Here is a 16,211-nt window from a genome sequence, read left to right as displayed (position 1 = left end):
TGAGTCAAGTATAGTTAGACCTGCTATTGCTGCAAATAATTTTGAACTGAAACCTAACACCATTCAAATGATACAGCAGTTTGTTCAGTTTGATGGTTTGCAAGACGAAGATCCCAATGTTCACTTGGCAAATTTCCTAGAATTTTGCGATACCTTCAAAATTAATGGCGTTTCTGATGACGCCCTTCACCTTCGGTTGTTTCCCTTTTCGTTAAGAAATAATTCTAAACAATGGTTGAACTCATTACCACAAGGGTCAATCACTACTTGGGAACAAATGACCGAAAAATTTTTATTAAAATATTTTCCACCGGCTAAAATAGCCAAATTACGTAATGATATCTCTTCTTTTGTGTAGATGGATTTAGAAACACTCTATGATGCACGGGAGAGATACAAGGACCTTTTAAGAAGATGCCCTCACCATGGTTTACTGCTTTGGCTACAAGTTCAAACGTTCCATAATGGCTTGAATCCTTCGACTCGAGATATGATTGATGCAGCCGCTGGAGGAACTATCAATAATAAGACACCTGATTGATGCAGCCGCTGGAGGAACTATCAATAATAAGACACCTAAGACGGCTTACGAATTTATTGAGGAGATGTCACTGAATAACTATCAGTGGCAAGTTATGAGAGCAAAGCCGATGAAAGCAGCCGGTGTTCTCAACCTCGACGCGGTTACTATGCTATCTAACCAAGTAAAACTCTTAAATAATAAGATTGACGGTTTGTGTGGTTCTACTCAAGTACATCTAGTGATGAGGTACGATTCGAATGGAGGAGGAGCATGCACAGAATATCAACCCTTCAACCATAGCATCAAGGAGGAACAAGCCAATATATGGGTAACAATAACTCTAGATCCCAAAATAACCTATATAGTAACACTTATAATGCAAGTTAGAGGAACATCCCAATTTCTCCTGGGGCGGTCAAGGAAATCAAAGGCCACAACATCTTCCGAGTTTTCAACAACCACCCTACCAATAGGAAAAGAAGTCGAACCTTGAAGATATGCTCTCAAAGTTTATATCGGTGTCAGAAACTCATTTTTAGAATATCGAGACAGCACTTAAGAATCAACAAGCATCGATCCAAGGGCTCGAAACTCAAATTGGACAGCTTTCCAAGTTGATTTCTGAACAACCACAAGGTAGCTTGCCAAGCAACATAGAATCTAACCTAAGGAGCAACTCAAGGCAATTACTAGTCAAGATGAGGAAGGGTTAGTCACACCTGAACCAGAACCAAGGCAAGAAACTGAGATAAGCAAAGGTAAAGGTGAGGTAGACCACAATGAGTAGAAATCGGCAAGTATAGAATACAAACCTCGTGTGCCATACCCTAATGTGACAAGGAAAGACCGCTTAGATGAACAATTTGGTGAATTCCTTAAACTCTTAAAAAAATTACATATTAACTTACTGTTTATCGAAGCTCTATCGCAGAGGCCCAATGCAATGAAATTTTTAAAGGACCTTTTAGCAAATAAGCAGTAGTTGGATGATGCTTCGCATGTGAAGCTAAATGCAATTTGCTCAGCTATTCTACAGAATAAACTACCCAACAAACTAAAAGATCCAAGGATTTTTACGGTTCCTTGCTTAATTGGTAGTTTAGATGTTAATAATGCATTAGCTGATTTAGGGGCTAGTATTAACGTCATGCCTTACAAAATGTTTAAACAACTAGGTCTTAGGAAACCTAAATAGACTAGGATGAGCATTCAATTAGCAGATAAAACTATAAGGTTTCCTAGGGGTATTATTGAAGATGTGCTAGTTAAAATCGATAAATTTATAGTTCCCATTGACTTTGTTGTTCTAGAAATAGAGGAGGATAGCAACACTCCTTTGATTTTAGGAAAGCCCTTTTTAGCAACTGCTAGAACGATTATTGATGTTGGCACAGGTGAGCTCACACTTCGTGTGGGAGATGAAATAATCACCCTTCAAGCTCGCAATTCTGGCAACATATCAAGAATTGAAGGTGATTATCCAAACCGTTCTACTAAAATCGTTTTACTAAAACTGACAATATGGTGCAATCTACTTTGAAGGAAATGAGTTTAAAGGAAGTACGTGAGCCATTTTCAAGCAATAGTAGAGGACCTATTCATGAAGAACGAAAGCTATAAATCAAGGAGCTAGATGAATGGCAGACACATAAACTGAGAACACACGATAAACCAAAACTATGTCAGAACAAGCTCAATACCTTTCCAAATCAACTTAAGATTGGAGATAAAGTTTTATTAGATGCCGCAGATCCTCATATTGTCACTGCCAAATCAAATGAAGAAATTCCTCTTACGGTACTTAGCATTTTCCCATTTGGTACAGTCGAGGTAAGTCATCCCAAGTTCGACCCTTTTAAGGTAAACAATACCCGCCTAAAACCTTATTTTGATGAGATTCATAGCAGGAATGAGGAGTATAAACTCCTCGAACCACCATGACCATTCAATGGAGAGGTAAGTCGAACTTAGATTATAAATAAGCACTTCTTGGGAGGCAACCCGAGCACTAACTGTATTGATTTCTTTAAATTTTAGTGTTTAACACCTAACTTACTAATGAAACTCTTGAATCCAGGTTTACCACACAGACACGACCAAGCACATAGGTGTGCCTTAGGTCGTGTGAAAACTGTGGCTGAACCTATCAAATTAACACGGGCGTGCGACACGCCCGTGCCAAGCAACCGTGGGCGAACCTGCCAAAGCAACACGGGCGTGGATCTTCATACACGAGTGTGGGAGAAGCGAACAAAGACAAACACGACCGTACAACACGACCATGTGCACCAACAAGCCCAAGGTACATGGGCATGCGGAAATTGTCAGACGCGCCCAAATTCAAAATTCACGAATCACACGGGCAGAAATTGGGGAATACGAGCGTGTTCCCTGGCCGTGTGTCCCAAAATCTATAAATACCCTTCACTATTCATCATCTCCCTCACCCAAAATCCCTCACCCTAGCCACTGCAGATTCACACGGCCTCCTGCCACACCCGTGTGCCGCCTTCAACCACATTTTTGATGCCTAAGCTCCTCCCTCTTCCATTTGTTTACTCCTTTATCTGAATCTTCTTCAATTATTTTGCTTCTTTCATGATTTCGATGCTCCATTTGACTATTTTACGTGCACATTCATAGTTAGAATAGTAGATAAATGTATATATATTTTTTTAATTTTTGTTTTGTTTTGGTCAGTATATTAGGCTACATTCATTCATGGTTATTGTTTCTATGGGTTTCAAGCTATAAACCTGACACAAATTCATTCTTTAGATATTTCCATTACTTATTCTTATAGGGTTATTTGTCACATTTACTTTGGCTGTTATAGTATAGGTTAATATGTAAGCCCCATGGAAAGTATTCACATTCCACTTCAATTTCTATTACATGTACATCATGTCATCTTCACGAGGAAAGAAAGCTGTCGTCCCTGCTTCGAAGAAAAGGAAGGGAGCGCCATCTTCCTCGGGTCCTATCGTGGAAATTCGTCACCCTTTTCTATAGTTCCCCATTGGGCCCTAAGAAGAACTTTTCTAGATTCTACGGGCTCGACCCTTGGAAGTGGGCCGCTGTATAGATTGGGCCGCGCTAGAACAAGTCCAACTCGCGGATGCAATTCGGGCTCTTCTCACCACCGATCCTTGGGGGATTTTCTTTGAGATTGTCGAGCTGACATATCTCAAACTCACGTTGGAACTTTGCTCAACGTTCCATCTTTAGACCGTGATGGCCCGCTTTGATGACCCGGGGATAATCCAATTTTGCCTCAGTGGTCTAGTCTGCCAATTGGATGTCCCTGAGTTCAGAACCGCATTGGGCCTTTACACTGAGGAGTTTATGGAGGAGAATAAACTCCACGCACTCAATCACCACATCCATCACTCTCCTTCACGGTGTTGGAACGCCCTCGCCCCAGTGCTGCCTCCTACAATCCTAGCTGCTCCAAGGCATCGGCTCTCCCTCCATCTCCGAGGTACTTACACGCCATTTTGGCTCACACGTTAATAGGAATGCGAGAGAGCACTGGCGTCGTTAACACTCACGACGCGTACTTTCTATGGTGTATGTCATACGGGCACATCATATACCTTACTTATTTCATTGCCCTCGCCATTCAACATCAGACGGAGTGGCATGGGAAGAGGGTCATCTCCATTGGGCCCTATGTGACGTGGTTGGCTCAGCACTTCGGGCTTCTTAACACAGCAGCCTAATCATCCCCCCTCACTCTCATGGGCCAGATGTCCCCACAGGGCATCTAGAGCATGCTAAGTATGAGAATGATCGAGAAACAACGTGGCACCTACCCTCCTCAGTACTGTCTTACCCAATCTACCGAGGAGGAGGCCCCCGAGGACATTACTGATGATGTCCCTCCACGTCACAAAGACCCACCGTCTCAGCCACCATCTCCTTCTCGTCTAGTTCATGCGGTGGCTTCATACGCTGACATCTCTGAGTGCCTTACCCTGTTCGAGCAACAGTGTTTTTAGCGCTTCGATAACATTGATGCTACTTTATAGTAGATTTGTCAAGACCTCTACATCTCATCGCCACCCCCACCTTGTGAACCATCTAGCGATGAAGATGTTTAAAAACTTTTATTTATTATTTTATGTTTCTGCTTTTATTTTATTTGAAGATTATTTTTTATTTTTCTTTCACCTTATTTTTATTTGGACTTATAATTATTATTTTACAATTTTTAATTTTGGCTAATTCATATTGAGTACTTACTCTTCCTTATATATTTCCTAAAAGAGTTCCTGATTCTATCACAGTTATAAAGAGCTCTAGAGCTCACTATTACTCAGGAACTTAAAACTCCACTGGGAAAGGTTCTCCACGACTGCCATGTCTTGCTTGACCACGACCATAGCTACCACCAGATATAATATTCTTTTGGCGCAGGACTTATGGACTAATGAACCTTTACCACCGCCAGAGAATCCTTTTCAACCCTCACGCCGATTATTCTCTAAAACTCCAGTTCAAGGAAATTCATTCATCACTTAGGAAGTTTCACTTTTCTCCCTATCTTATATTTATATTCTTTTCTATATTTCTATCTTTGTACATTGAGGGCAATGTACATCTTAAATGTGGGGGGATATTCATTTCACTATCAGAAAAATCCCTGAATGATTGCCTTGTTCTCTTGAAAAGCTCTCATATCATGTTTAGGATAAATTTTGATTGATTTATGACTTTTATTTATATGTTTTGAATTAAAACATAGGCATTTATGCATTGATTATTTAAACTTTAAGACATTAGGGAATCAAGCATGATAAGTTGATTTTTGAAGAATTAAAAACTTTTAGGTTGTTTCCCTAAGTTTAGGTATTATCTTGAGTTGGAATTCACAAGTTTAAACATCAAAAAGCCATAATTTTTGTGAGATCTTGAGCCTTTAGAACATCTATTATTTCTTTCATGCTCACTTTCATTATGAGTGCGTCAGTATTGAGTTGTTATTCTGGAACTTGCTTGATTATGCATGTCAAGACCACACCATTTGATTTGATATGTCAAAATGATAAAGGCACTTAGGTTTAAGCCACTCACTCCATAAAAGCCTACCTTCACAATTAACCCTTAGTGAACCCCCTTGAGCCTAACAACCCATTCATTGATTTACCCTCGATATTAACCCATAACTCATTATTGTTGAAATCCCCTAAATTAATTTGATCTCTATTTTTGTCGAGATTTGAGTTAAAATAATTGCTTAGCTATGTTTTATTCTAAGACAATATATATATACATGTATACATATTATTAGTAGTGATCTTCTGAGCTATAGAAGTTAAATTCCATATTCTGAGAAAAAAGCTCTGTTGTACGTAATTGGTGACTAGTCATTTTTCTAGTTAGGCAATTTTTCAATTCAATCTCAATTCTAACCCTTTCTTTTAGTTTGTGAGCACACCTTCTAACCAAAGCCACATTACAACTCTCTAAAGATCTTTTGATTGATGTTTCATCTCAATTTATAGTGGTGGTGATTTGATTTTCATGCAAGCCTATGGTAATGACTCTTCATTATTGACTATTGAGTGCTTCATTTATTGTCCTTAAACACCTCGAGTGATTTCAGTGAATCTTTAGTGAGGATGTGAAACTCTGTGATATTTTAAATCAAAGGTAATTACTTAAATGAAGGGAGACACCTATATTTTCATGATAAAATGCTCAACTTGGAATGTGTGAAACTTTGATATTCCTTCAGTTGAATTTTCAATGTATGATTACCTATAGATTATTTTAAGATATTATCGATAGAAATTATAAGTTGAGAAGAATTTATTTTGATTATGAGTTGAGGATTTTGCTTGAGGACAAGCAAATGCTTAAGTGTGGGGGTATTTCATAAACCGTAATATATACATATTTCTATCCCATGCTTAGCACATTTTATGGATGATTTTTCCTTAAAATTGGTGAATTCAATGCTCCTAATACCTTAATTTCATGTTTTATACTTAGGTGAGCATAGGAGAGTGAAAGAAACGAGAAACGGGCCAAAAACAGAGAAAATGGGCCAACATACGAAATCAACACGGCCTAGACCTCCTCACACGGGCAGACCACACGATCGTGTTAATTTGGCAGAATCGAAGCACGACTCACACGGGTGGACCACACACCCGTGCCTATTTAACAGGTTTGACAATGGCCTTAAGCAATCGCACACGGGCGTGTCCCTATCGAGCCCAAATTGAGTCCAATTCAGAAAAGGCCAATTTTGAGGGTTCTTAGGCATTCTAAAGCCTATAAATACACCCTAGAGGAAGAGGAAAAACACACACACACACACACAGAGGGAAGCAGGGAACTGCTCAAGGGAAGCCGATTGATCTATCTCAGAAGCCGGATTCATAATCAAGACTGAAGATCTCCCCTCAATTTCCCTTCAGGAGTTTTGGGTTTTTCTTTATGTTTTGTATTCATTATTCTTTTGAGATGTTTACCTTTTTAGTTATGAACTAAAACCCCTAAATACCTAAGGGGAATGAAACCTAAGACAGATCTTGTTATTTTATCTGAATTGTATGATAAATATTTGACTTGTTCTTAATTACGTGTTCTTTTGTTTTGCTATTCCAGGATATTGATTCCAGTTAAGCTCTTATTCAGGGGAGGAATAGACCCTATCTAAGAGTACATTTTTCATAATAAAGCGGAGTTGGTTGCGCGCCTAGAGATAGGTGACAAGATTTTGCCGGATTAGGGTGAAACCTAATAAGGGGATACATAGATCGAGTTAATGCAACCCTAGGGGGTTAATTAGAAAGAGATTCCAATTATTCAACCTAGGGTTAGACATTGTTAGTCTCAAGAGATATAATAATATAACTTTGGGATTTCCATGGATCAAGTCAAATGAATAAATCGTCCAATTCAGAGTCAAATAACAAGGGAAGTTTAGGTGGATTTTTCCTTAGGTATTGTCTCAATCAATTGAGTTTTCCAAAAGTAATTCCCCAATTCTATTTCCTATGAATTGTTAGTTTAGTTAATTAGCTAGTTAAAAACAAACCCCATTATTCTTAGGCTAGATAATAAAAAGACAGTCATTACTAGTACTTTTAGTTCCTTCGGGTTCGACAATCCGGTCTTGCTAAAGCTATACTACTGTATGATAGGTACACTTGCCTTCATCGTGATAATAGTTAGTTTCAAGAATGATTCATTATAAATATTTAATACCTGTAATGAATATCACGTATCAGTGTGCTTAGAGAAAACTTTCCCTTTTGAAAATCGAGTTAAGTAAAAGTTCCAAAAAGTCCGCAATTTACATCTAAAATTAACCCAGAAAATACTTAGGAATTAAATACCAAAATTGAAGTAAAATGGTTTATAATATGTGTGGCCACCATTAAGTCCTCCGCTGCACCAATCCATTAAATCTGGGGATTACCTATGCCCATTCAAACAAAAAGGTGAGTTTACGAAAACTCAGTGTGTAATCCCTATATAGAACAAGCAGACATTATGCAGTCACAGTCTGGGCTTAAGCCCTTTCAGTACAGAAGCGGTCATGCATTAAGGCCTTGTCCCATGAAAGAATCAGTAATCAGTACAGTATCAGATATACAGTCACAAAATCCTACCCAGCCAGCCTCTACACACCATCTCCGTCTAACCCTACACTCCATGTGGGGATATTATCAACCCACCAATCCCTACACTCCAAAAAGTACCGAATGTGGCACTAAATAGTGGTTTGCAGCTAAGCTACCGGTAAATTAGGCCAAGGCCTTTTAGTACACTTCTTCCGATCAGTATCATTTCCCCATCCCAATGCAATGCAACATACATTAATGACATGCTATATCATGGCAACAGTGCATACCATATCAATTCATTAAATATCATCATGCTCGATGACATGCAAATATATATACATAATAGTCATATAGTCATTTCAATCAAGTAGGGGGTCTATGTAGTGCTTACCGACCCTATAGTAGGTTCACAGTCGACTTGGGCAACTCGTGCAACTTTAGCAAACTTTTCAGTAAAATGGGCTCATATGCCCATGTGGCTTGTCCATGTGGCCCACTCGGTCCAAATTGGCCTTGGCCGTGTAGATCACACGGCCTGGCTAAGATTCCCACACGCCTGTGTGGCTCACACGGCCCAAATCGGTCAAGTCCGTGTGTCACACACGACCTTGCCCAGGCATAACACGGCTGTGTCATGCGTGTACGGCCTGACTCGTCGATCATATGCACGTGTACCATCACACGGCCTGCCACACGGGCAACCACACGCCCGTGTGGCGTCGACAGAATACCTTTTTTGGGTTTTTGTCAAATCTCGTTTTTCACATTTTGGGTACACACCTGGTATCAGTTCGATCCGAAACTACTCCTGAGACCAACAATTCCTATATTAGGCAACACTTGATCATATTAGTCGTTTAAAACGTGCAGTTAAACTGAACCATATCAAGAATAAGCAATCCCTAAACGCCCAAAAATCCTTGCCTCTAGGTGAGCAACAATAATTCACGCGATTAAAGATTCGATTGGAAAACCTCAACGCCTCGAACCTCTCCTAACAAAGAAACACATCCATTAAGCTCTAACTCAGAAACCTCAATAAGAATTGCATCCATTAAACTTAACGGTAACGCACAAGAAGTACCAAAATAACAAAAATATGGGCTATGGCAGCAAAAGAAAATAGAGTGGACAGCGACAAGAAGGAGAAAAAGAAAGGAAATGGTAAAAGAAAATAGTGAAGAACGAAGAGGGGAAAAGTTTTGACGTTAGAATACTTAGGGATTTTAGGAAGAGAGAGAATAAATAACCACAACCCAAAAATTAAGCTCCCAAATCCCTAAATTTACTCATCCCACTACTCAAATTTTTAGTTAAACTGAACTCTATCCATTAACACAACTAGAAATATAACACTATTTGCTGAAGTAGGGATTCAAACACCTGACCATCAACAAACTTACACTCCACCAGACCAGCAGGCCGATTCTGATATGAGAATAAAAATAATTGAATATAAGCCTGCTGAACTAGTATCAGGCTTGATTCAAGAAAAAGCCAAAATTTTCCCAAGACAAGGCTTGAACTTGGGACTTCACATACACACCCAATACACTTAACCACTAAAGCAGACATATATTTGTGTCATATTTTAACATAACATAAATATGCATTTTTGGGGCATTATATTCATCACAATAACCATATAATAACATCATATATGCATATGTTAAACTCTTATAAATTGATTTCAAAAGCTAACAAAATATGCCATTAGATCACCAAAGTAACAAGGTTTCCAAAGTTTGCATTTTAGTCCATCTAACATTCACCTATACCAAGAACCTATGTACATGCCATACTAAACCCAAAATTCATACATACAATTTTTCCTCTTGGAGTGGTGATGAGATGGGATGCACTTGACCTCAATATTAGCCCGACGGGATCTACTGCACCTACGCATTAGAAAATTAACATGGTAAGTCTGTGAAGACTTAATAAGTAATTCAATATTTTTAAAAAAAAATCTACTACTAATAAAATAAAATTATATTCATTATATAGACATATACTTCATATCAAATTAGTTCCTAAAATTCAACATTTTCCAAAAATCATACTTGCCATTACTTACCGTGACCCATTAATTGATAATAGTTGAATTACGACACTATAGCCCAATGTAGACTAGCTGAGCACTTAGGATATAAAGAAATTAATCGATAATGCATTATTAATGCATATAATATATCACTAAGCACAAAATGCAAATAAGATAAGCACTAAAGTGCAAATTTTTACAATGATAAGCACCGAAGTCCAAAATAATAGAATAAGTGCACTAATTTTCCTTAATGGCATGCCATCAATATCCTAATATTTCAGGACTCGTCTACATGGGCTTTTATTATTATTAAACCTTTACATTTATTCGCTTGACAAAAAATAACACAACTTTATACTTTTCACGATCTAATCCTTATCACAATAATAACACTAACTTTATCACATACAACACTACAATTTTTACATTAATTCATGTAAACCTACTTTCTGCATGTTCAAAATATCATAACATATTTTAATTTCTTTCAATTTAGTGCCTTTTTCACTATCCCCACAATTCATCACATAATGGTACACCAAAACCTTAATTTATAACATTTACATTATTTACCTTTACTAAATACTTCTCATATCAACATTAATTTATTAATTAAACTACTTAATTAACATAATTATCTAATTAACATAACTTACACAAAATTAACTACTTGAAGTACTTACAACCAAAATTTGGATTATGAGTTTTTCTTCTCTTCTACTCATTGGCCACTCTTTTCACTTTCCCTCAATAACATATCAAATATATAATATTCACATGTTAAACTCTAATGAAATAACATCTCTACACTACTTTGTTGAAGTAAACATGTATGTAATGAAAGTTTTCATCATTTCTTACCTTATTACTTGATATCACCATTAAATCCCTAACTCTCTCTTTCCTCTATGTAGCTATGGAAACTCTTCTCATGAAATCAAGTTGATTACTAGCTTTATCTATTGTTTTTAGCAAGAAAACACCAAAGAAATGGAAGAAGATGAGCTTGGAAAGGCTAAAAATGGTGGAAAAGAACTAGATGAAATAAAAAGAAAATGAGTTTTGTAGAGAGAAATGGTGGTGACGGTTGGGAGATGTGGGAAAGATGATGACTTTAATCTTTTCTCCACTCTTCTACACTATTTCTTAAGAAAATCTCATGATTTTTATTTAAAAATGGTCAAATAGCTAGCTAGTCCTTTAGCCTATCATTTTTACACTTAGACCCTAATGATTAGACCTACAAATATCTTCTTTTACGATTACTATTTTACCCTTAATCATCTTCGCAATTCCATGTATGGATCATATTTTAATTTGAAAAAAATTCCTATTAGTCCTTCCTTGCTTTTCATCTACTTACATAAATTTTTATAACTTTTTAAATTCCTACTTTTACCACAACAATTTTTTATACTATTTCAATTTAGTCTAACATTTTACTTAAAATTTCCTATCTTGGAAATATTTTCTAACTTCCTATCGAGTTTAAGTACTTCTTAATTCAATACTCAAAATTCCTATTTAGTTAATTTTTAAAATTCACCACTATTTCCTACCTGATTCATCACTGTACCTAGCTACGAGACAAAACGTGACTGTTACAGTACTATTCAAATAAAAATGTCTAAATGATGATAGTATCTACAATAAATGGTAAGGGTAATAAGCATAGTATGATGATATACGTATCATGATGACATGTATAAAGTTCTGTTGGAATAGAATACTGTTGGGTAAGTATGCATGATGATATGTAAATGTCCCTCTATGATGCCTCTGGTAGGGTAGCTATATTACTAACCAGACTGACAGACCAAAATATGAAAACTAGAGTAAGACCATGAGGTTGAGTCCCATGGCATCGTATGATATAAATACACTCATGGTGTAGCATCCAGTATGATAAAGATTGGAATGGCAGATTACGATACATGAAAGTGTGTGAGTCCATGTGGCTAAGACCCACTGTAAGATATGACTGCATGAATGTTCATGATGTAGCCTTTAATAGTGTGAACATTGAACTGGCAGATCACGATACATGAAAATGTGTACGTCCATGTGGCTGAGACCAATGGCAAGATACGATTGTATGAATGTTCATGGTGTAGCCTTCGATAATATGAACATAGAACAAATAGATCATAATACATGAATTTATGTATAAGTCCATAAGGGAGAAACTTATGACGTAATCTGTGAAAGTCCACCGAGACAGTAAACACGTAATTTTGTATGTCGCCTTTGTAGCATATTTTGTATGGCCCTTGTGGCATACTTTAATAAGTCTATATGGTAGAATGTGTATATCTATCCTTATAGTAAGTCTTGGATAATCTTTGGGTGTTTATGATAATTATTGTTAAGATAAATTTATGATACGTTTAATGTTTATTTGGTTGACATTTGTAACTATGAAGTTCTTGAAAAGAAGTATGTACCTGTACGATAAAAAAGGGTAATCTGTTAGTTTTGAATATAGGTGTATTTGCAACTATGAAGAATGTAAGAAATTGTCAATTTGATTCGTTTGTTTTATATAGTGCAAAAATGTGAGTATTTGGTATCCGTCAAATCCTAATCATATTTTATCTTACACTGAAGTTTTAAGGAATATGAGTTGTTTGGCATCTTGGGTAGATTTGTGTTTTGTAATAAAGATATGGATAATTGTTTAATTGATTTGGACAATCCATTATTAGGATAAGCATGTATTCAATCTGAACTAGGAAATGGTTTAATTGGGTAAATTGATGATATCCAACTCACCGTGGGAATTGGCCAAACAAGAAGAATTCTCCAGCGAACAATAAATTAGAATAGTTGTTCCAGAATAAGTGTATGTATGAAGAGATAGTTTGTATAAAGTGGACTCGGAAGATATATTATATTGAATAGTTCATATTAGAGTGAATTAGTGTGCTAAGAATATGATAGTTGGCGTGGAAGTGTAAGCCTGTGATTGTGAAAGTTTCTGTTGAAACCAAAGTAAGAAGTTACAAATGGTAGCTGATGCACAAATGTTAACTTGATATTATATAAGTATCTACCAAGGTATTCTGTTTTAATTCTCACTAAGTTCCCCTGAACTTACAAATGTTACATTTATGCTTTAGGTGGTATGGTGAGAGAATGAGCCAAGAGGGAGGGCGCCAAGAATGCGCCAAGAAAGCGGTGAACCTAGTTATTATGCATACAGTGAAAAAGTGGCATATTGTATGATTTCATCCTAAGGTTCAATTGTTAGTATATGTTTGTATTGTAAAAGAATTTATGAAAAGTCTGATGTAATATCTTATTCCTAAACATTTACTTTTGTTTCTCTAAAATTAAATATTTAATTAAAATAATACAAATTATGTTATTAACTAAGGTATATTTGCCATCTATTTTGGAATTCTTTTATGTGGTTTGTGTTGTAACACCTAAGATCTAAACTCGATGAATCGGGTTGAGTTAAGGCGTTACATAGGTATCCCAACAATGGTACAAGGAACTGGTCAGTTTTTTTTATTACTATTAGATTCAGAAGATTCAAGTGTGGTGCCTCATTAACTATTCTATCAACTTCAACAATAATACTCTATATTCTGGTATATGTTGATGGTTTCATAATCAGCAATAGCAACCCTATAGTCTTTCAACAAGCTCTCTATTGCCTCTAAAAAAATTTTCGTCTTAAAGATCTTGGTACACTCAAGTGTTTTTTTGGGGGAAACAACGTTTTTCAGGCAACTAATTGTTTATTCGTAACCCAATCCAAGTATGTACTTGATTTGTTAATTGAAACAAATATGTGAAACAATAAATATGTGCTCTCTCCAATTCCCTCACCGCATCAATTAAAGTTTTCCCAGTTCATGCACTATCCTTTAGAAACTCACTAGGAAACAGTCAAATGAGTCCTCTAATACTTGAAAAACACTATAGATTATGGCCTATGAATCAATTTTCAATTTGAAAACATTCTTAGAATATATGCAAATGTGGATTGGGCTAAGGACCCAACATATCGTGCTTCCACCATTAGACATATTCTTTTCTTCGAGCACACTTTTATTATTTGATCATCGAAAAAACAACCAACTATAGCCAGACCCTCTACTGAAGTTGAATATAGGTTTGTTTCTACCATTGCTACTAAAACACTTAGGGTGTTTCATCTCTTGCAAGAACTTCATGTCCCTCTTTCTCTTACTCCTCAATTTTTTTGATAATCTTGGGGCCACATATCATTGTCAACATCCTGTTATGCATATAAATATGAATCACCTCGTAATTGATCTTCACTTTATCCAAGATCACATTGACTAGAAAAATTTCAATTTCAATCACATTCATGTAGCCAATTAGCTAGCTAATACTCTCACAATGACCTTACCCAAAGTTGTTGTAACGCCCCAAAACTTTAGTGATTAAATTTGTATGTTGTGTTGCATATTGGCTTGTTTGTTTTAATGGTTAAGTGTCCTGAGAAGTGTGGGAAGTCTTGGGTTCAAGCCTTGGTTTTAGCAAAATTTTTGTTTTAATTGAATAAAACCCTTGCTGGAAGATGGTGGGTTCTTAAATAATTGTGGGGAAATCAAGTCATAAAAAGGCTGTTGGTCCAAGGGGTAGTGGCATGTTACTGCCACTAGTAGGTCTTAAGTTTGAACCCTGTTGCACACAAAGGTGTTTATTTTGTTGCTGTGTCATGTCAGAAGTTGAGTAGCGGTAGAACTCTAAAGCTAGTGGACGGTTGGAGTGTTTGAGGGGGAGTGGGGTGTGTGTGGCCGAATTTTAGTAGGAGTTTGAAAGGGGTTTGAATTGGTCAGTTGAGGGATGTGAGGAGAGATTTGTGGAGAGACTTGAGGAGTGGTTCAAGGAGCAGGGGAGTGGTTGTAGGTTGCCGAAAGTGTGATTCCCATTATACCAACTCGGTTACAGGCTTTTGGTGCGAACTTGTGTAGTTTTGCTTCCCATTTTGATAGCTATTGTTTTTGTTGGTTTTTCCCTTTCTTTGGTTTTTGGGTTTTATTAGTAGCCGAATTCTGAGTGTGGCCATTTGGGGAACTTGTCATTTGAGTTTTGTTTTTTCAACAGTGCCTTGCAGACTGACTTCCTCTATTTTCTCTGCACCTTAGCAGTCATTCTTCCTTTTGTTTTTCCTTTGGTCGAACACCCTTCTTAGACTTGTTCGGGTTTTAGTCTTTGTTTTTTCTAATTCTTCCTCTCTTTTCCCTTTCTCAATCGAGTTCCCTTTAATCGATTGCATCTTCTTCCCTTTCTTTCCATTTGAATACTTGGGCTAATTTCTGCTTAGCTTCTTCTTCAATTGTTTCGGTTCTTGCAGTTCTTCTGTGAACAATCGGTTGGTACCTGAATCTTCTCTAATCTTTTTCTCTTTTTCTTTATGTAGTATTATTGTCTCTAACTTCTTCTTTTTCTACCGTTATGTCTAGAACGTGGATACTAGCCTTGCCTCTGTGGTGTGGGTTTGTGTTGTGCGATAGAAGACCGGTTGTGTTCCCTCTTTAGAATCGATTTTTGTGATTTTCGTGAGTACTATATGTTGGTTCAACTATTTATGCAGATGTTGTAATAAAGGTTAATAGATTTTGGCTTGAGTGCAGATGATCTGTAAGAGCCTATAATCAATCTTCGCTATCAATTGAAGTGTGAGGAGTCCTAATTGCTCGAGTAAGGCAAGTGTTAAGTTATGGTTTAGTTAAGTTTTATTTAAGGGATTGCTAACCCCATAAATTAAGGGACTGATAGCGTATCGTGTTGATATAGGTTTGGGAAGCACATGAGTTATTCGCACATTTTTTCGCTAACAGGTGTGTAATCACACTGCAATAACTATTAATCGACAAAAGCCAAAAATATATCTATAGACGCTACACGAGCGTGCGCTCACTCATGTGCTGTTTCAAACGTGTAAAGAGTGAGCGTCTGATTGCAGAGGCCATCATGAGCAATTTCATGGACTTAGGCTGTTTTGGGCCACGTTTGGTCGAAATGGGCCGTGTGGGCCCCACGAGCATGTGGGCCCCACTCGGGTAAACCACACGGA

At 37.0% G+C, this 16,211-nt stretch overlaps 1 non-coding gene across 1 annotated transcript; it reads right to left on the bottom strand.

Annotated features, from left to right (window-relative positions):
• Nucleotides 1-325: 325 nt before the first annotated feature.
• LOC121208999 (small nucleolar RNA R71) lies at nucleotides 326-432 on the bottom strand. Its single transcript, XR_005904117.1, has one exon. It is a non-coding gene; the product is annotated as a small nucleolar RNA R71 (small nucleolar RNA).
• Between the last annotated feature and the right edge of the window lie 15,779 nt (nucleotides 433-16,211).

This window comes from Gossypium hirsutum, chromosome A10 (assembly GCF_007990345.1).
Source record: "Gossypium hirsutum isolate 1008001.06 chromosome A10, Gossypium_hirsutum_v2.1, whole genome shotgun sequence".
Lineage (NCBI taxonomy): Eukaryota > Viridiplantae > Streptophyta > Magnoliopsida > Malvales > Malvaceae > Gossypium > Gossypium hirsutum.
Note: the sequence above shows the minus strand (reverse complement) of the source record. Positions and strands in the feature narration are given on the sequence as shown.